Source organism: Lygodium microphyllum, chromosome 19 (genome assembly GCF_053477565.2).
Source record: "Lygodium microphyllum isolate KBCC chromosome 19, Lygodium_microphyllum_v1.1.10, whole genome shotgun sequence".
NCBI classification, from domain to species: domain Eukaryota; kingdom Viridiplantae; phylum Streptophyta; class Polypodiopsida; order Schizaeales; family Lygodiaceae; genus Lygodium; species Lygodium microphyllum.
Window position 1 is genome coordinate 109,049,920 of NC_141153.1, and position 23,335 is coordinate 109,073,254.

Genomic DNA, 23,335 nt, shown 5'->3' on the forward strand with positions numbered 1-23,335 from the left:
CACACCTGTGGGGATGTCTACTCCAGTTACTCTGGCTTTTGCACAGTCGTCAGCAAGTGGCACCCCTGTGGGTGCCACTCTGAGAGATATTACCCCCGTCGGTACACCGGATGCACAGGGGTCTCCTGGATATGCCCAGGAGCGTGGACGCAGATGGGAGAGGACCCACCTTAGGCAGACTCCAAGGGGTTATGGATATCTAGTCGATAGTAGATCAGGAGCCATCATCATGAATGATGAGGGGAGGAGGGTCATGGCTCGCATGAGAGAGTTGTGCCAACAAGTTTTTCGGCACAACATCTTGGATCATTGGAAGAACATACTGGAGGGGAGCAAGGACTACATAGTAGCATCCTTGCACAAGGAGTTTCAAGTGCCAGCCGCAGTAGATAGATTCTCTACGGGCTGGATGATGGATTGCATGTCTGCATACATATCACATAAACAATCCGATGCACGCAAGGCAATCAAGAGTGGGGTTGCAAAGCCCGTGCGGTTAGATGTAGACGACTGGCGCCGACTGAGAGAGGAGGCTACAGATTCTCCAGGACATTGAAGTTAACACCGCGAGGCGGCGAGGGCACGACTCGAGGCCAGAGTGGTCCATCATCTTGGGAGTGGCGGCCACAGGACATATTTGGAGGACTTTGTAAGTTTTTCTTTTATTTTGCTTGTTTATTTTTTTGAAATATTCTTTGTACTGACAATCATGTTTTTAACAGTTAGCATTTTGTTTTCTTTGCAGCACTCCATTACAAATCGCGATCCGACTAGCCTTGAGACTCAATATGCAAAGAGGCATGGTCTCACTGCATTGATTGACTGATTGTATAGACGCAGTGGCCCTGTAAGTCACTCATCTTTCTTGTCCGTAGTTACGATGAGATATTTGAATGCATTATTGTATGGTGGATTGATGTGTTGTTTCTTTTTCTGCAGAGTCCGTTCAATGCTCCTTTGTGGCGGGACGAGCTTTCAGGGGACGAGGATTCGTAGCTCGCCCTTGGATCCTTGGAGCTCACACACCTTTATTTTTGAGTCGCCTCATCTATGTAGACATTTTCTATGTATTAGTGATATCTTGTCATGATTGTACCAATCGCTTATTATGCGATCACGTATGTATTTCATGTATCAGTTTTATGATTTCAATATACATTATTTTTGTTTGCAAGCGCATTGTACACAGTAGTGCAGAAACTATTTTGTATGGCTCTCATAAAGCACACAGTGCTATATGTGGCAAGGTAGCTTGCTGCCCTACCACAAAATTTTTCTTTTCCCTGTTACCATCGCTATTAGCATCACAAATTTTACTGCTCGCATCGTTATTGGCGTCGTTATATACATCGCAAACCGTCGCTATCAGCGTCGGTATTGGCGTCGCTATCAGCGTCGCATTTGCGACGCTGATAGCGACGCCAATACCGACGCTGATAGCGACGGTAATACCGACTGTTCTATGGCATCGCCAATAATGACGCTTTTTGCGATGACGGGGGCAAATTTTGTTATTTGCATTTTCATCGCTTTAAACGTCGGTATAAGGCCTATATCTTGTAGTGAGGCTCTAGCGTATTCTTTAACAGATGGATAGGACTTGTGCCTAATCTACATCAACTGCCCTAAAACTTGGGTCACAGGCACCTTCTTCTCATATTCATCTAAAAATTGATCACTCAACTCCTCAAAGGATTTAATAGACCCCCTTAGGATGCTCCAATACTATTTTCTAGCTACTCCCTTCAGGGTGCTAGAAAATACAAGCATTCGATGAATATCATTGAACCCACTTGCAAGGCAAGTTAGGCCATTTTCTTTTAAGTGCAACATTGAGTCCTCATTTACCAACCCATAAAATATTGGGAAATCCCTATAAGGAGGAGGGCATTTAGTCCTCTCCTTTGGGACTAGCACTGGGCCATTAAAATATTTATATTCATGACCTAACTCTAGTGTCTTGGGGTCTCCAACCTCTTCCATTTCCACCTTTACTGGTGTAGGGAGGTTAATATTATCCTTGCCATTCTTTTTTGCCAACTCACAGAGTGGTCTAGGGATTCCTATAGCTCTTAACATGTCATTCCGATCCTTTCTTAGAGGATCTTCCATATCTTGTCCCTTCCTAGGAAGTTCCATGATGCCTTTATCTAGGAGCTTCTGCTGCTCATCAAAAGAAAACTTATCCTTAGCACTTAGGACCTAGGGACAATGCCTTTTAAGCAATGGTTTTCCCTTTATAGCTAGGGCTTCTAGCATCCTTATGATACCTAAAATTTTGGCATGATGCCCCACCACATGGGATGTTTCAGCCATAATTGCACTCCACTATATGTCTAGTTTTTTCCCATGGCACTATGGCTTTAGCATAATCACTTGTTGATGCCATGACCGCCATCGCTTCCAACATACTTGTTTCATGCCCTCCAGGTTGATGGATGGTTACACATGATTTCTCTTGGGTAGAGACCACACCAAGGCGAACCTCGGCCCATGCCATCGCATTAGAGGATGGGGTAACCACTAACTGGTTACTCTTCTCATCACCTAATTTATTTTCTATAGAGGACTCATGCTCTACATAACTAACTAAATCCATCAATAAGTTTTGTATAGGGAAAGCCAAGGTTTTCCATCGTTGAACAAACCCCATTTTATAGGCAACTTAGCACACTACTAATGGAAATTATAAACTTAGGTCCCTTTACAACCTAGATTCAAAAACCACCACTTATAGGTAGCCCCCAGCAAACGCACCACTGATGGGACCTAAAATGGGCAGTCACTAGCTATGGCACTAGCCGGACCTCATGCACACAATAGACAACCCCACCGCATGGCCTTGCCGGCCATGAGCATCTGAGACTCACTCTACACTAAATGCTAATGTCAATTTTGCGTTTGTATTAAGTCATAGTCCAACATTTACCATCCCTTCTCCTCAGAGGGAGATCCCATAACATATAGGCATAGTGCCTTGTATCACACACATAGAGAAGCATCTCTTAGTTGACTGCCGCGGCTCCACTACGACTCTCCTACGCCTCGGGGATTGGCCCAAAGATGCGTCGCTCCAACATAAAGTACACATGATACAAGCTCCAATCTTTCATTTTGAATGTATTCCAGGAGATACCATGTGTCATTACCAAATAATTTTCCAAGAATGATCGACTAGCCTACACCTTAGGGGGTCTTCACACACTCAAGCGTAGGTCATCACAATGAAAAACAGATGTTATGCATCCAGTTCTTCATATTCTGATACCATGGTTGATATGCACATGCAAAAGTGGATGATCCTAATGTGCTCAAACATAATTTTCAATCAGAAACGTGTCGTGCACAACCAGGCTTTCCAATGCTCATTTACTAACTCATTGCGATGATGTAAGGATAGCACCGAGACAACGCTCATGCTACTATCCTCTTAATCAAAATACAACCAACCCTATATCATGCTATGCATCAACAAAATCAGCAATAAACAGCCCACAAATCGCATCATTCAAACACCCCAAACCCTACTTTTAGATAGTGCTTCCATTGCATAGGTGTATGGGTTCATTTTCTCATGTTTTGATGTAGGAAAAGTGATAAATCACAAACTTTGACAAAGAGATAGGGAAAAATGAGACTAAACCTCATGCTCCGCTACTACCATACATTTTCAAACACTCATTGCGTTTTTTCTTATTTTTATGAAGCGTAGTTCTATTTTTTTTCCTAATTTTCCTTATTTTTTAGAATTTATTTGATAATAATCACTATTTATTTTTTATTTTTTCATACCAACCATTCCAGTGTACTAAAATTCAATGTTATTTTCCATTTTTTTCCATAGGAACACATTTCACCCACCCTAAACGACAAAACCATCATTTTACCCTTAAAAACCGCATTTTGAGTTTTACAGAATTTAAATAGCGCATGTAAATCATTATGAAATTAAAATTTTCTAATAGAAAAAAATTAAACATGATGCAACCAACACTCAAACAATTTTTCATCACATGAGAACATCATTTCCATCATACAATATCAAAAAAGCTTCATTTCCTTCATTAAAAATAGTCATACCATGTTTCTACGAAACCCGAGACACATTAAATGACTACGTGACCAGCGGACGGAGCCTCCCTCCATTGCTCTCAATTCCATGCTGCACATCAAGCTTCAGCATCTCCATTAATCTCCATCATCATTTGCTTCAATCTCCTTCCTGATTTCTCCTTCAAGATAATGCGCATGAACAGCCCATAGAGGGGAGAGAGAGGGAGGAGAGAGAAAGACTAAAAAATGAGATTTTTAAATCCTCCATTTGAATGGGCAAGCTTACAACCATCTTGTTCCTCTCTCTGCCCTGATCGAGAATCTCCCTCTCTCTCTCCAAAAATGGGCTTGAATCGGAGAGGCATAGAGCAAAAATGAGGAGGCACATTAACGCTTCCCTCTATTCAACAATTTTTGCATTAGTTTCAAGGCTCTTATTAAGCCTAAGGTTTAAAACATTAAAATAATCAATTCATCTTTTTGTGTTCACATTGTCCCGCAATTGGATATTTCGGTTTTGAGGGGGCAAACGAACTCCGATTTGCAATCCGACTGGACATGCGACTTCGTGGCGTCGAACTCCATCAACATCGCATCTCCCATGCACTTTACGGCTTCCCGATCCGGTAGCTGCTTTATAATGCCAAACCTTGCGGGGATTAAATGGGGGTCAAATGACCTCTGATTGATGAACTCAAACTTGCGTTGGATTCCTGATGTCGAAATGCATCTAGGAAAACTCCAGCAGCTTAGCCATCCGTCACCATTTTATTTTTCATGAAAATTGTCTTGTTAACTCATCTTGGCCATGTTTTTGCTTTAAAATGAGCTCAAACTACTTCTAGATTGACTTAAAGTCAGCTCCTAAAATGTTGTTCTCAGTATAAGTTTGCTAAGGGAAATTTGGCTCTATATTATGATGCTTGTCATGAGTTATTCCCAAGCAAGTTGGAACGTAAATAGGATGGCCCTTACAAGATTGTTTGTATAGAAAATAATGACTGTATAGCCCTTTTAGTAGAGTTGTAAGACGTAGAGTAGTTCAAAACTAAAGTGTATTTCAATAAATTGAAGCATTATTATGCATAGAGGCTGATATCAAACTTGGTACCTTTGCAAGTCCTTCAAGATTTAGCTTAAACTTGCATAAAATATCAATACTATTGGATGGGAAAAATAATTCCTTATCTTGAGCATCCATATTTAGAGAAACATTACCACCAAGGCAAAGTGATCTGGTAGAGTAAGGGTTATCACATTACTAAATGGCAAGATAGATCATTACATTGGATATTAAGGTTTATTGCCACCACTATCATCGGGTCCTTACTAGAACCCCTATTGAGTTCGATGAGAAAGGAGGGATTGTATCTTTCTTACACCCTCTCTCTCTATTAGATTTTGATTATCATAATTACAAGTATGTTGATTGCCATAGCAGATTATATAAATGAAGCTCGCTTTTACACATTATATTTTGGTGGAGCTTCTCAAGGACTTGCTAAGCATGCAAGTGTTGGGGTTGTCATTCAAAATCCCCATCATTGAGTAATTTTGAAAATGGGAGTGTATTTAGGCACCACCTTTACAAATAACATAGTGAAATACAAGGCCTTGCTTATGGGGCTAAATCTAGCTAGGTGATATTTGCTAGTTATTGATGAAAGGTGATTCGTAGTTAGTGATCAACCAATTGAATGGGACCTATAGTGTGAGGGATCCCATTCTTAGGATGTACCATCATGCAACCTTGGATGCCCTTGAGATCTTTGAGGAAATGATTTGCCAATTGATTTTTGGACACTGGAATCACTTTCTAGATTCCCTAGGTAATTATGGCTTTGTTGAAGATATCCTTCTTAACTATGGTCATGAGAGATTTTTATAATTACCTCTTGATTTTAGTCTAGGGCTACTATGGGGATCGCTTGATATTTTCTATTTTGGTCACCGATGGTGGCAGGGATGGGTTATGAGTTAGGTTGTAATTGACCATCTTCTTATTCTATCAAGGACGCATTAAATATTTCAATGGCATACTTGTGAGACATCCCTTGCTATTTATGCAAGGAGGTTAGCTAATAATTTGATGTATTTAGTGTAGGACCTAAGTAACCCATCCCCTTGGTCTATTTTTGTGCTTCAATATGATTTATGTGGGGACCAAGGATTTTCTTTCAATAGTAGGATGTTGAATGGTGTGCTTTATCGTTATATTTCTTTAGGACAAGAGGGCCATGCATGTTGGATTTAGTGTTACATTTTGTTAGGCCCACAGGGCCAATTTATTTTCCACTCAAATGGATTTATCTCATTAAGCCAAGAGGGTTGTTTGTCTATTTGGTACTTGTGCAGTTAATGGTTTCTTGTCTTAGTATTGTACTAAACAGATTTGATGGAGTACGTGGAGAGAGCCTCTTGCTGTGTAGAAGCTTCTTGTGGCCAAGTCTAGTTAATGTCCTTCCTTTACGAGTTCTTTCCCATTATACTTTACATGTATATGCACGTGGAAATTTTTTTCATGTCTCTTGTAAAGACATTGTCAGGCACTCTAAGAGCTACTTTTGCGAGTAGTCCCAGTGACCCTATTCCACTGCTAGCCTACTAGGCAACTGTTTCTAAGAATCCATGTTATTTGTGAGATAGATAGAGAAATTTGCCAAATAAAAGAAAGAGAACATAGAATGAATGTATTTGAAAATATATCTAAAATAGAGAGGTGTGTAAAAAGAGATTCTAATCTTAAATAAGAAAATATAGAAAAGAAAAATTCTAAGAGCATATGATCATTACCTTATCAAGACCTGGCAGGTTTGTGGGGACAAGTCAGTACGCATGGAGCTAATGTCTTGTCTTCTTAGGGGTGACATTTAGCTTAAAAATAAATAAGAATGGTTGGAGCCAAAATAAAAATGAGAGAAAGTAGAAAAGGATTGAGTGTTGCCTTGTGAGAGCTTGGTAGGTTCTTGGGTACCAAGACAGGAGACTTGAGGTAGAAGCCTTGTTTTCTTTGGGTCACAATACGCTCAACTCCCTCCTTTTTACATGCTTGAGTATAAAATATTGAAGAAGAATGTGACAAAAGGAAAAAAAATATAGACCATGCTATAGGAGTTCCTGGTTCACTTGTCCTAAGTCAGATAGGAAGAGTAAACCACCACTTAGGATGACTCCTTTGATAGTTCTTTTTAGCTATTTTACCTCAGAGAAGTCGGTTAATGACTAGCTCTAGATCTTTCTTAGATTATATTGGGCTTATCCCTCGTGGACTTCATGTCTCAATCTTGTTAGGGGGTAGGGTGAGAGTTGTGTTTGTTCTCTGTTGTATATTTTTCTTTTATGATTTATGGTTGTGCAAATTAGTTCATGGATTCAATGGAGTGAGTCGTCCTCTCCCATGGTTGCCAATGAGAGGAATTTTTAAAGCCAAATTTTAAGTGCAGAAGAAGTCTGAGACCCTTAAAAGAGGCATTTTTTGGGCAAAATTAAACCATTGGGAATCAAGGAGCTGGAGTATTTCAAGATGCATTTCGATGCTAGGAATACAATGCAAGTGCCAATTTGTCAATCGGAGTCCATTTGACCCCCCATTTAATAGCCACAAGGCATGTCATTTTGAAGCAATTACTACTGGATTTGGAAGTCGAAAAGCATGTAATGGAGGCCACGCTAATAGATTTCAATGTCAAAAAGCAACCAGTCTAGTCAGATCGCAATTTTGAGATCGTTTGCCCTCTTATTGGGCTGGAACCACTTAGGGCAAGATTTCAATGTCAAAAAGCCACCAGTCTAGTCGGATCGCAATTTTGAGATCATTTGCCCTCTTATTGGGCTGGAACCACTTAGGGCTAGATTTCAATATCAAAAAGCCACCAGTCTAGTCGGATCGCAATTTTGAGATCGTTTGCCCTCTTATTGGGCTGGAACCACTTAGGGCAAGTGATAAAAGACAAACTTGGAACTAGTTATTTGAGAGATTAGTCTTAAATTTCATTAAAGAAGAGTAAACTAATCAAGAAATAAAATTCCCTGGGAGGAGTGTATTTTTTCAGCACCTCCTCATTTAAAAATTTTGATTTTTTTACGTTGTCACCATTCCTCTCTTGCTCTTGGGCATTAGATGCTTCAATTTTTGGCTCTCCAACATAGATGATTTTAGTGGCTATATGTCGCCAAATGGCTATACTTTTATTTTTTCGGATTTTTTTTTCCAAAACTCGAGTAGGTTGAGTTATAACTCCAAAATTTTTTATTCGCCAACATTTCTAAGGTATATAGAGATTTTAAAGGCTATTTTTCCATCCATGCAAAATAAATATTGAAAGAAATATATTAAATTTGCCATAGTATTTATAAGTTATAGGATCTATATAGAAATATTCACCACATGTACATATGTACTCATACACATAGTACATACATAGACACATGTCACATACTACTTCTCCTTTCTCCTTCATTACATACTCATACACATGACACACACACCCCTCTGCACACACACATTACTCAGCATTCCATCTACTCTTGTATTCATACATACATGTACACAATTCTTAGAACCAAAAGGTTTGAGGTACTCATGGTCCAATAACTTGAGCCAGTCATATCTTTGAAGCATGCATCTTGAAAGTTGCAAAGCAAGACAGAGCTCTACCTAAAACCCATAAATGCTATGGGACTTCCTCTCTTCATAGACTTGAGCACAAATAATCCAAGATTTTAGCAACACACTGGGACCAATCAACAACACTATTGGGCTTAACTTCGGCTAGCACTAAGAGATGCTTGTGGAAAACATTAGCATATCTAGTCATCAGTAAAGATGCATATATTTTCGTCCTAAGTATATAAATGTGATAGTTAATTAGGATGAAAATAGGTGCACCTTTACTGATGACTAGGATATGCTAGTTATTTAGGACAAAAATAGATGCACCTTTATTGATGACTAGGATATGCTAATGTTTTCCACAAGAATCTCTCAGTGTGCTAGCCAAAGTTGAGGCCAATAGTGTTGTTGATTGGTCCTAGAGTGGAAATCCAAGATTTTAGAAACACACTAGGACCAATCAACAACACTCTTGGGCTCAACTTCGACTAGCACTAAGAGATGCTTGTGGAAAACATTAGCATATCCTAGTCATCAATAAAGGTGCATTTATTTTCATCCTAAATAAATTTGATAGTCTCTCTTTGATGCTTATCTTTGAGAGAATTGAAGTAAAATTTATATGGAGCATGTCTCAGGAGGTCCCACCTAACTTAGCAAGAGGATCCAAATCAAATGTTCGAGCTGCTAACACACAATGATAAGTAACAATGTCGATCAAGAGGTTGGGACCCTCAAGGTGGTTAGCTATGTGCAACTCCTTCTCAAGTAGGGTTTTATAAAAGAGGGGGTGATGCTCTAACTTTGGGTGTAGACCAGGTTACATGAGAGAATGATGGAGAGAAGAGAGACTTTGTAGTGAGTTGGATTCAATTGAATTGTTTTGGTGGTACATTGCTCATGATTTGACAATCCCTACAGGCAATGTCAACTCAATGCATATAGGATTTCTTCTAAAATGGGCATTGAGAGTTGCATTTTTATTTGATTTCATTGACTTGGGATTGATCCTAAATTTCTATGGCAAGTGCACAACTAGGGATAAGTCTAAGTGCTCTAGCATTCTTCTTGGGTAACATCTTTAGTATGACTCATCATGACTAGCAATTGCATGGGGCATCCTTCAATACGTATAGGCATGTAGTTCACAAACAAGCACATGAGGCCTGGATTTTTAGGAAGGATGTCCATCATTTTTTCCACATTGGCCATTTGGATTGAGTCAAACTTTTGTGAAGTACTAGGGAACTGCCTTCTTATGCACATACTTCAAGATAAGTTGAGTAACACCTTAGGAGGATTGAGATTCATGCTCTATGTTATCGTGATAGTTGTGTGAACACAAGCATTTGTAGTACATGGTGCAAGTGAAACTCATAAGTCACTACATGGTCTAGGGACTAAAATAGATGTAGCTTGTTTTCCAAGCAGCTCAACAAGATAGAGGTACTTTGATATTACCTTTTTCAATGACATTTGTATACATGGTGGTATCACTTTTTGTTTATAAGTCATTTGTGGATGAGGGAAGGAGAAAATTGACACAAAATAAAAAGGCTTGTAGGTGATAAGTCTAGCAAGAAATGTTGAAGACTTTTAGAGCTAGCAATGTAGGTCGAGGGCTAGAAGTTGTACTTTAGGTGCGAAGCACCAACCTGGGTGCATAGAGCCAAGTAAAAGCATTTACAAGCCTAATCTTTATGTGAAAAAACCTTGCATGACTATTGATTAATAGGTGTGTGCACCCACAATGTTCTCCTAATGATAGTAACTCCATGGCTTCTTTGTGATCAAAGGCAGAAATATCTTCTACATATGCTTCCTATGGGCCTTGGAGTGTAGAAGCTCATTTCCAAGTGAGTAATACTTATACATGGCAAAAGCAATGATCATGATGATGCCATTTGTTGATCATCTAGAAACGTGGTGTACTCTCTCAAGTGCCTTTTTTTATATAAGGAATGAAAACAATAGCAAAAATGGCATTTGAAATGTTGTGTAGTTACTCCAAAGCAACATTGCACCTTATTTTCCAAATAGTAATGTTTATGTAGATTTTGATTATACAAATGGAAATGATGATACGAAAGAGAATGTTTATGTAGATTTTGACTACACAAATGGAAATGATGATAGGCAAGAGAATGTGGGTGAGTTCAAAGCTTCACAAGAGACAAAGTAAGCATTTTATGAGCTAGATTGCTATTTTTGGATTATGCCAGCACAATTTTTGATGCATTTCTCTCGAGATAATGAATATTCCCATGTAGCGTTGCCACCGTACTTTTATCTAAGTGTGAGTTGATAAGTTTTGATGTGGATATGAGATAAGTGTGATACAAGCTAAGGTTCATAGCTTGGGGCTAATAGAAAAATGGTGATTTTGTGCTAGGCACTCATTCGAGAGCATGTATGCTAAGTGTGCTATGCTTATAAAAGTGCAAGAAGTGTACAAAAAAGCTTATAGAACCACATGTAGTCTCTTGGATTGTCCTAACTGCTCAATATCTGGACATGGGCATCATGATAAAGCTTTAAGATGCTTTGGGCACATCCAAGATGATGGTCTCTCTCTAAATGTTGTTGTGCAGGTTACGCACTTACACGTGTCTAGGTCTAGGAATCAACGAACATAAACACACTTTGTCTAAATTAGTGCTCAAAAGAGGAAAATGCAAGGGGAGAGAGATAGATAGATAGATAGATAGATATGAGAGATAAGTCTAAGAATCAACGAATATAAACACACGTTTTCTAAATTAATGTTCAGGTAGTGCAAAAAATGCAAGGGAAGATAGAGAAAGAGAAAGATAGATCTAAGAAAGAGTGTATATTGAACTTGCCCGTGCACACACACACACACACACGTGTGTGTGAGGAAAATTTTAAATCTCGACAAAGGTGGAGAAGTGAGCTACCCATTCTTGCAAGTTGTGATGGTTGCCCAAGGCTATTGAGCATGAAAAACCAAGATAGTGTGCAACATGAAAATGAGGTGCTCCTCTGTAATTGCAATAAGGGCAATGTCATAAAAGTGACATCAACTTACTAAATTTGTCTCTTTGGGAAACTTCAACATAACTAGTCTCCCAAAAGAATATGTTAAACTTACTAAAAGGTATGGCATTCCATGTTGCTAAAATTAGACTTTTGCATTTACTCACGTACATAATTTTTTGTGCTTATTTCAAAATGCATGTGCCTTGAGAAACTAGCCTGTTTGCCTTAGGACATTGATTTTTATCACATTTTCTAACCTTGGTATCATAAATTATTTATACTAAATTGATCTTGATTATAGATGAGGTGGGCAACATGTCCTGAAACTTTGACATGATTTGGATTAATCAATCCATTTCCTATATTGACATTCAAGTATCAATAACTAATTAGCTACAAAGGCACCCTATAATTTCCTTATGATCCCACAATTTCTCGTAGCATTTGATTCCCTTTTGAGAAATATGAGAGAATTTAGGATCCTCATTAACAACAAATATATCCTCATTAAAGGGGACCAAAGTATTGAGTAAAATAGACAATCAAGTGATGAATCAATCCTTGCCTAACCAAATAGCCAATGATGAGTATTTCAAGCTATGGCTATTGATATTCATGATTTTAATGGGTAGGATACCCTTTAAGGAGGAGATTCCACAATGGGTCAAATACATATTTATCGAAAAGGGATTTCTTGATGATTGGTTGCATCTAGAGGGAGCTAGTCCACTATCTTCCTTGGTTAGCAAGCTTCACTCTTGAAGAAAGAGACAGTATGAATTTACAGCATCACAAGACCATGCACTCAGTTAGAAATAAGACAATATAAAGCATAATTAAGATTAATGAAGACAATAATATAGGCTATAATTGAGATAAGTCTCAAGAGAATGAAATGTAAGAGTAGCCAGCGTGAGGGGCCCACCAAGAAATCATCTATATAATGTATGTTCAAAGGATATTAAGAAATACCCTTTCTTTACATGCTATAAGGCCTTAACCCCTTTTACTTTACTAAAATTACATTTTTTTTCAAATTGTAATTTAAAAACCCCATTTATAAATATAATCTTATAAATTTTACTAGATACAATACCCTTATTTTGAACTCAGGTGATATCTTATATGTTCTATAAGGTGGACCCTTTGAGAGGAACCGTTTGAGAGAAACCCTAATAATACTTCATAGAGCAATATACATCCTTTTAACACCCCCTTTTGATGCTCAATAAATGTTATGAGTAAACATATATTACAATGATAAAAATAAGTCAATTTTTTTTATAGAACCATGGATGTTCGAGTCATAATCATAGACCAGATGTGCTTGAGAGAGAGCACAAAGAAGACTCCTCAAGTATAGAACATGGATTGCAGAAACCACTCCCCACATGTGTTAGCTCACCAATGTCCACTATATTCTAAGAAAGAGCTACTCAAGGTCAAATTAGACTATCCAATAATCCTCAACCATATGTGATAATCAAACGACTATACCTTGCAAAGCAAAATGTAATCCTAAGCCATAGATCACATCAAGGATTAGACTCACAAATCACCTCCAAAAACTAGCATTGGATTTCATGCAAGGAAGTGAAACAAAAGTACACCCAAGAAGCACCAAAGTAGTCCTCAAGGTGAATGACCAAATATTCGTGAGGAAGGTACTAATTGCCCTCCTTAAACACCACTTCCCATAGTCCCCTCTCTAATAAGGTAAAGCAAGAAGTTGTCATCATGAGGCTAGAGAAGAAGCTCTTACATGGGGGAGGCCATGTTGGGTCACCTCACCTTGTGTCAAAGGATATGTCTTAGTAGTTGCAACTAAATCTCCCACATGTTGGGTTTTGTTCCAAATGTAATCTCGAGTGAGATCCCCTTCTTCCACAAACAATTTGTGGTTCTTCTTCTTCTTATTCTTGGGGCCTTCCTTCACCACCATGAGGGAATTAGTGGTGGATATCATGTGCAATTGTCATTGCACTTTCATTGATAACTCTTCATCAAGTATTACATCACTAGCCTCTAGAAAAGATAATGGCTCCTTGATACATGAATTGCTTTTTTTAATGACTCGTATAGTAGCTTGCTTAAAACCAAAGAAATAAGAAGACTTGTTCTCATGCTAGCCGCAATAGTGAACAAGTGATCTTAAAGACCCTTCACCTTCATGAGAAAGGTTTGGCTAGATTCCCCATGTGTGTAATTGAAGGTTGTAATGTTGCTCTAAAGTTGAGTTTGAAGAGTAATGACACAAGAAGAAGAACTCCATTGATAAAGCTATTTGAACACTTCCCAAACCTCATAACATATTTCAAAGATTGAACAATTGAGGTGTACCTATGAAATAAGTCTCATGAACTATGGAGGTTACCTTTGTAGTAATGTTCATGAACAATGTATTAAAAGTCTTCATGTCCCTTTTCTTCCGCTCTTCAAGTGACTCTAGAAACTCCTCTTCTTGGCTATTTGTCATATGTTTATGGTGCTCTAACTTAGGTTCCACACATGAAACAACACTTTTCCAATTTCTTCTTGCACACAATCCATGACTTCATTTTTAGCCTTTAATGAGATAGTAAGGGTCGTCAAACATATATTTTGGTTTTGACACAAAGGGGTCATGATGGAGACGCAATACCAATCGCTTAAAATAAAGTAAACACTAAACCTCACAAAATAATAGTCCCAAAACTCAAAAAAAAAAGAAAAAAAAACTCATGAATCATGATGCTAGTAGGATGCCACCACACATGAACTATGATTGAATAATGCACAACTACATTTCATCCTCATACGTCTCATAGGGGCCAATCGCACATTTAAAAACTATCACCTAAAACATGAATTGAGGCAAAGAGTCTCTTGTTGATGCAAATTTCACTAACCAAGCATAAACTTCAACATTATACACACACAAGTATTTTGATGCAATGCCATTAGGATACCTGTTACATATACTAATGCATCTAGTAGTTATCAACATGAGATGTGAAGTCCTAATTCAAAGAATAGAGGTTCAATGGATCAAAAACTGTAAGTGAAACAATGGTGAAGCAAAACACAATAACTCAACTCCAATCTCTCCACACCAAGAATGAAGAGCCAAAAGCTTTGATATCATGTTGGAAGTGTTTAGGGGCTCAAGAGAGGTTGGGAGAGAAAGAAAGTTTGTGTTTACAATATCACAAGCTTATACACTTAGTTAGTAATAAGACAATGCAAAGTATAAACAAGACTAATGAGGAAAAATGGAAAGAAAATCAATAATGATGGAGATTAAACAAGGGTTCAAGACACCAAGAGCTCACAATAAGATGGAGCCAAGAGTGAAGCACCAACTAAGAGTGAGGTGAAAAATGAATGTAAAACATAATATATGGGGTGCAAAATAAGGTTACGTTTATATAAGCTACAAGTGCAACAAGGGATGAGAGGATGAGACCTAAGAATAAGTAATTGAAAATGCTTAGTTGAGAGTTCTAAGAATTGTTCTTGTTGATTTTCTTCACCATAGTTCTGGTCAAATCCGAAGAAATGCAGAATTGAGCTAATTCTTGCAAGGACAAATTTTTGCAATCAAATATCTAAGTTTTCCATAATCGCAATAATTTTACAACTCTTATTAGGATGGTTGTTGAGAGGTACTTATCAAGTTTGTATTTTTCATTTAGTTTGATTGTAATAACTAGAAAGTAGTTATCACAATCAAAATAGTACTTATCAAGCTTAGGCCTTGGAGTAGTAGCATGAAACTCCAACAATAGTACTTCGAGAGAGATAGCGGTGGACATTTGGATCTTGATGGATCTATTCAACCATTCTGTCCAAAGGACATCGCAATGTTTGAAATGCATCATGAGTTGTTGTAGGCAATATGCAAGTGATATCTAGGTGGACTTTTAAAGTGAAGCTGCAGATGGCAGATCCTTGTGTTTGAGGCTCCTCACTTTCAAGAACAAGCACAAGAAAAAATTTTAGTCTCAAATCTTCTTGGGTTCAAGAGAAGTTGAGAAGAATATGGTGAGTGAAATTAAAAGATGGAGAGTTTTAGATTGCATGTCAAGATACCACAAATCTCATACAAGGAGGTTTGGCAAAGGGGTAAGAAGTGTTTTTCATCATAGATTTCAGTGCCAAACATAGTCTCTTGGATTGCCTTGATTACTAGTTAAGCTAATAGATAGACATGGTGAGGAAGCTTTAAAATGCTTCGGGCGCATTTAAGATAGAACCTCCTCCCAGATATAGTCACCTCTATGTATATTCTAAAATCTTGCAGTAGCATTTGATGGGACCTAAAATGGGCCGAAACTAGCTATAGCACTAGCCGAACCTCTAATATACACAAGACAACCCCACGGCCTCACGGTCAGGAGCATCTATAGGACACGTTGCCATGCCATTGTACATACATTTTGTATTTGTATCATGTTTTGTAGTCCAACCCTTAACCTTCTCAGACTCCTCAAAGGGAGACCCTACACATTTTGGTGTAATTCACCACGTAGAACAACATAGGAGGCACCCCTCGGCTGATTGCCGCGGCCCTACTGCGACCCTCCTACACCTTGGGGATTGGCCCCAAGATGCGTTGCTAACACATATAACACATTTGAAACAAACTCTGCTCTTGGTACCAATATTATATCGTTCCAGGAATGTACGAGTCCTCACTTACTTGTCCCATTTGACCCACCGTCTAGACCTACAACTTGGGTGCCTTACTCTCTCTAGAGTGGGTCATTTATACTTCAACCAAGTGCTATGCATACCAGGAATAAATACCATGTGTATATGTTTCGTGCAATAGTGGATGATTGTGCACAAACAATTATGGTTTAAAAGCAGCCTACGTGTCGTGCAAAAACATCCCTTTTAATAAATTTTCGCTAATACGCAACGCTTCGTTGTAGGAACCTAGCATCAAGGCAAACCTCATGCTACTAGATCCATTATTTTCAAATAAACCGCATCCTAAATGTGATGCATAAAGAGAACAATCAGACTTTTTATTATTTCAGTGTTTAAACTATTGTATAACATCATCCTCCCCCTCACCGTTTAAATTTTGCTGCGAAGCATAGATGTAGAGGTTCTTTTATGTCATTTTTTGTATGTAAAAGCAATAAATACAAACTTTAACACAAAGGATAAGGGACAAAATTTTGCTTAACCTCATGCTTCAGCCCTATTAGACATTCTCATACATAGATCTTATCTTTTGATTTTTTGCTAGCATAAAAAACCCTTTTTTCCCATTTTCTTCTATTTATTTTTTTTAGAAAATAGGTATTTTCTGGTTTTTTTTCTGATGACTGATCATTTGGACTGAAACTCAGCAATTTCCCTCATTTTATCCCATGTCCACTCATTTTCCCCCATTTAAAACCAAAGAAACTATCAATTTCCATCAAAATTAGTGTTTTTTCGGGTTTTGAAAATTTATAATTGCTATAAATCAATACGGATTCTACATAATAGTGATTACAACCCTCAAACATAATGCAAGGAACATTCAAATAAAATTTCAGCCCATGTGCACACCATTTAGACCATGAACGATAAAAACAAGCAAAATTCTTTTATAAAATAGAGCATACCGCCTTTTTGCATGTTTTAGGTTTTTTGAATATTTAATTGGGACTGACCAAAAAACCATGGATTTCAGCATAGATCTTCAGCCTTCAGCTTCCTTAGCCTCTTGGAACAATTCGGTGCCTCCCGGCATCTCCCGGTTCTCTTCTTGATTCTTGCCACATGAAGTGCCTCTATGTAGGAGAGAGAGGGAGGAGAGAGAAATACTAGTTTTTTATCTCTTTGCTCAGTGCATGATTCCTCGTGCGGTCTGTAGCGATCGGAGGCGGAGAGAATCTTCATTTCACAACCAGGAGGATTCCTCTCCATTTGCCCGATCAGAAAATGCTAAAAAAAAAGGAAAAATGAGGCGTCGAAAAACTGACACCTCCCCCCTCCTCCCCCCCCAATGGCGTTTTGTTTCTTGAGTTTTTTTCAAGCTTAAGCTTTTAAATCCAAAATATCTAGTTCATGTCTTTTGCTTTCACACCTCTGGCAAGTGGTTTTTTCAGTTTTGAGGGGGCAATCAACATCGGAATCGAGATCCATTTGGACGGGTGGTTCCATGACATTGAAATCTACAAAGTTGGGCCTCATCCCACTCTTCCCGGCTTCCAGTTTTAGTAGCCGCTTCACAACCCCGAACCTTGCGGGGATTAAATGGGGGATCAAACGACCTCGGAATGGAGATCCGAGACTTGCGTTGGATTCCTGGTATGGTTTTGCATTAAGGAAAACTCTAGCTTGGCCATCTGCCACCATTTGATTTCCATGAAAATAAGCACTAGCACTTTAGGGAATTGCCACTTAAAATCGTACTGATTGCCACCGTCGCCTTCGACGAAGTCTATTTTTCCCCTGAAATTTAGAATTTTTGGCTATTTTTAAGCACTTCTCGGCATCAAAAATCATCCGTCATTGGCAACCACGAGATAGGGTGGCTCAACTTGTCGAATCCCACGAATAGATATGTACATAAACACAAACACAGAGAGCATCAAGCTGATACAAAATAGATACATAACAAAACACAACACAACTCTCATCCTGAGAATTCTTCTATTAACCCGCAGTTGGAGAAAATAGTTCAGCTTATGCAGTATGAGGATGATGATACCCCTATCCTCATTCCTTGCAGCCATTTTTCACGTAGTCATTGGGCTAGAGCAACCACTGAGATGGTGGTAAGGATTGAAGAGAAACAGATTCCTTTGGTCGCTTTAGTCGATCATGGTTCTGAGATTAATCTTATTGCTCAAGGTGTTTATGAGAGTGGCAAGTGGCCTATGGATGCAGAGCATGGCTGGCGCATGAGAGTAGCCAATAATACTTCTGGTGATATGTATGCTGCTTGTCCGAGCATCAGAATTTCTATTGGCAATGTTGAAGAGGATTATCATTGCTTTGTTTAGGATTCTTGCTCTTATCCGATTATTCTTGGACAGCCTTTCATTACAAAAGCAAGAATGGAGACGAAAGTGATGGATGATGGCTCAGCCTATGCACGGATATGCAGTAAGGATGGTATGCGAGCTGTTCAGTTTATGACTGTTGGAGTAAATCATCCGAGAAACAGGGACTCCTTGCGTGAGGCACCACTACCTGCGAAGGAGTTGGATTTTCATTAGGTACCGCTGTCTTGCGAGACGCCAGTGGTACGAAGCGGAGAAAAGAGGAGATCTTGCCTCCTGGCAGCCAGTCTTTCTCCACTAATTTTTTTGGTTTTTCTTCAGATAGTTCAGTGAGTTATCAGAAAATTTCAGATTTGTCTAGAGTTGCCAGGCAGTACATTGGTCGTAAGGAGAAAGAGTTGAAGACTGCAGGTATTTTGCAAGCAGAAGAGCATGTGGATGGGCTGTATGATGGAATGTCTTATGCAGATACTTTGTCTGAGATGAAAAATATGCTAAAAACTGACGTATGTAAGGGTTCAAGGATCATACCAGTGCAAACCTTGGATATGTATCAGGAAATTTCTGATTTTATGCTGAAAACAGAGTCAGAGACTGAGAAAACTCAGCAAACCGAGTCTATGGCTGATCTTGATCAGCTTTCAGAGTTACAGAAGGCTGAAACCTTTCAGCCAGCAAAATTAAATTCTGGAAAAGTTCAGCATATAGAGTATGAGGCTGCATCATGGGAGTCCACAGATCAGAGGGCTGAAACCTTTCAGCCAACAGAGTTTAATGCTGAAGAATTTCAGCATACAGAGTTTCAGGCTGCACCCATGCAGTCCATAGAGCAAAGGGCTAAAATCTTTCAGCAACCAATAGAGTTGAGAATTGCTGAAAATTTGTAGAAATTGCAGCAAAGAAAAGTGTGCCTGACTGATGCCAAGGTTGACACAAAATATAAAACAGTTGATAAGAAGGTTAAGCCGGTTGCAGGGCCGCTTCCTCCTGATAGTGATGAGCAGATGGAAAAAGCTATGAAGCAGCCTATGTTGAGAGATCCTGCAAATATTGGCCATGAATTTACAGCTGAAAATCTTGCAGAATTGAAGATTGGAAATGATGATTTCTTGCTTCCAGTGGAAAAAGAATGTTTTAGAGAGATGCTTGGACGACATGCTAAGGCATTTGCTTTCTTTCCTCATGAAATTGGCTGCATTAGTCCCGAATTGGTTGTGTCTATGGTCATCTTCACTGTTCCTCATGTGCCATGGAATATACGTCCTATACCTGTGCCTAGAGCACACTTGCCAAAGCTGATAGAGTTGCTGAATGAGAAAATTAAGATGGGGATTTTGGAACCCTCTTCTGCGCCCTATTCTAATAGGTGGTTTACTGTACCAAAGAAAAATGGAACCTTGAGATTTATTCAGGATATGCAGCCCGTGAATAGAGTGACAATCAGAAATGTGGGAATAGGACCAGTTGTGGATGAGTTTGCCGAGGCTTTTGCAGGACGAGCCATCTATTCCCTAGGTGACTTGTATTCTGGTTATGACCAATTTCAGCTTGCCTTGGAAAGCAGGGATATTACCACTATGCGGACACCTATTGGTCTTGTGAGGATGTGTACCTTGCCTCAAGGTGCCACCAACTCAGTTGCTCATATGATGAATGCTATGCATAAAGTTCTACGAGACTATATTCCGCAGTATACCATGCCTTTCTTAGATGATGTGCCTATTAAAGGCTGTGGAGAAGAAGAAAAGAATTAGAGTCTTGATTTTTGAGGATGTAGACAGTTTGTGGCTGAACACTTGGTTGCTTGTGAGCAAATATTGACACGATTAGAGGAGGCGAATTTGACTCTTTCAGGGCTGAAATCTGTCTTTGGTGTTAATGAAGTCATCATAGTTGGGCATATGGTTGGTTATTATGGCAGAAAGCCTTCACCTGCAAAGGTGGATGCCATAAGTAGGATTGCAGAGTATTGCTCGACTACTTCAGAGGTGCAGAGATTTGTGGGAGCTTGTGTATTTTACATGATTTGGATTCCTCATTTTGCTCACATAGCAGATGTTTTCTAGCAGCTGCTTCGAAAGGGGCAGAAGTTTCATTGGGATGAGAAGCATTCAAAAGCCATGCGTAAACTCAAGAAGCTGTTGCAGTCAGCTCCTACTCTTCGTAAGGCGAATTATCAGTGTGGACGGCCAATCATGTTGACAGTTGATACCAGCCCTATTGCCATAGGTTGGGCAGTGGGATAGGATGATGTTGATGGGAACATATATGCAATCCGCTTTGGAGCTAAAGTTCTTAATGAGCGACAAAGAAGATATCCACAGATTAAAAGAGAGTTGTGGGGAGTAGTCACTGCACTGAAGTGTGATAAAGAGTATTTTATTGGTGCTCCAGTTTTTGTGGAAACAGATTGATTGCCTTTGCTTGGCATGATTACTAGCTGTTCGACTCCAGATATAGCGATGCTTCGGTGGATTGCCTACATCAAATCATTGAATCCAGAATTTCGACACATAGCAGGAAAAGATAATCCAGTTGCTGACATGCTGTCTAGAGCGAGATATGAGGATGAGGAGTCGTTGCTTGTAGAAGATGATGAGACAGAGTTTGCAGCTTCTGTCCTTGTTCATGATTGTCATGTATCTACTGTTGAAGCCTTTACTGAAGAACTCTATGTTGGCGAGTGGCTGCAAATTGGTCAGTATCTGAGTTCATTGACTTGAAGAGCTGATTGGACAGATGATGCATTCAAGAAAATCAGAAGAAAGGCTTATGGGTATTTCTTGAAAGATGGTTTTTTTTGGAAGCACCCAAAGAAGAGAGGCGGCCTACTCTTGAGAGTAGTTTGTGAGGCAGCGACGCATATATAGATTATGCAAGAGTTTCATGAGAGTTCTTGGGCTAGACACAGAGGTGTGTGGGCTACCTATGAGAAAATCAAAGAAAGATACTTGTGGAAAGGGATGTATAAGGATGTTTCCCACTTTGTGGAGACTTGCAGGGACTGTCAGCTCTACTCTTTAGTGCGGCATCGTGATGAGTTGCATCCAACCTATCCGCTATGTATGCATTATAAGTGGGTGGTTGACTTGTTTACTTTGCCAGTGGGACTTTGGCAGATGAGATATCTTGTCTTGGTCAGGGAGGATCTTACAAACTATGTTGAAGGCAAATCTTTGTGGACGAAGACCACCACTACAGTATGTAAATTCTTGTTGGAAGAAATATTTTGCAAGTATGGATGTATAGGCAAGATTACTGCTGATCGTGGAGAGCTAGATGCAGATGAAGCTAGAGAATTTTTCTCACGGCTTGGGATTAAGTTGGCTCTTACTACTGCCTATAATCTAGAGGGGAATGGCAAGAGCGAAAGAGGGCATCCGCCGATAGTTAAGGCATTGGCAAAAGCTTGTAGAGGTTGGATTGGAGATTGGACGAGATTACTACCTTTTGCATTGTGGGCAGACCTGTTATGCCTATTGAAATTTGTGCTCTCACGTGGAGTGAACTTCCTTGGCATGAGAATTTATCAAGAGAGGAGCTTCTAGCTCTTCGGATTCGTCAACTAGAGATAAGGGCAAAAGATGTGCAGCCTAGCAGTTGATCGTTTGAAGGCAGCTCGACTCAGAAACAAGGACAGGTTTGATTTGAGGCATCGCTTGCGGCCTAGAGCCATAAAAGAGGGAGATTGGGTTCTAGTCTACGACAGTAGCCTAGAAAATTAGCATAGCAGCATGAGAAAAATGGTTCAAAGATGGTTTGGACCGTATGAAGTGAAACAGGTTTTTGACAATGCTACCTATGAGTTGGCTGAATTGGATGGGACGGTATTGAGGGTGCCCATTGCTGGAAAACGAGTCAATATTTTTAAGAGAAGAGAAGATGAAGAGTATGCACTTGAAGCATTGGCAGAAGAAGAGCAGTCAGAAGAAATTCTAGCAGAAGAAGCAGAGAATATGGATGATGTAGCTGATGGAGAAACAGGTCTACCAGAAACTGATGAAGAAATGGACCTGTTTGTGGACTTAGATGATCATGGATAGTTGGCTCATCCGGAGGATGCACAGGTTTAGAGGGGGTGGATGTCGTGCTGCTGCACATCCGAGCCGTAAACACCTCCATTTTTGTTGTGCATCTGTGTTATCTTTTCATGTGTGTTTCATTGTGTTTGATTGCTGCGTTATCTTTCCGTCCTTTTCTGTACCCGCATCCAATGTACATACTCCACTTGTGTGTTTGTGTTTGCGTGTGTTTCTGCTTATGTGCATGTTGTGTGTGTGTCAGAAAAATATGAAAAACTGATGCCAAAGAATATTATCATGCTCTCAATTTCAATGATGAACTCCAAGAAAAGTGTAGGAAACCGTGGAATCAGAGGAAGCTTTGTAGAAGCCGACATTTAAGCTAAGAAGACAAAGGTTGCACGTGAACAAGGCCAACGTAACATGCGGGACAATGAAGCAGAAAGTGTTTTTACTGGATTGTCCCAGCTCAACACTGTGTTGTGGAATGCAATGCTCAGAGCATATGTAGAGCAGGGACAAGACAAAATATCTCTAGAATTGTATCGCCATATGCAAGAGGAACATGCAATTCAAGATGAGATTACATTGATGACTGTTCTGCAAGCCTGCTGTGAAGTAGGAGAATTGGAGGCTTGTAGGAAACTGCAATTTTGATG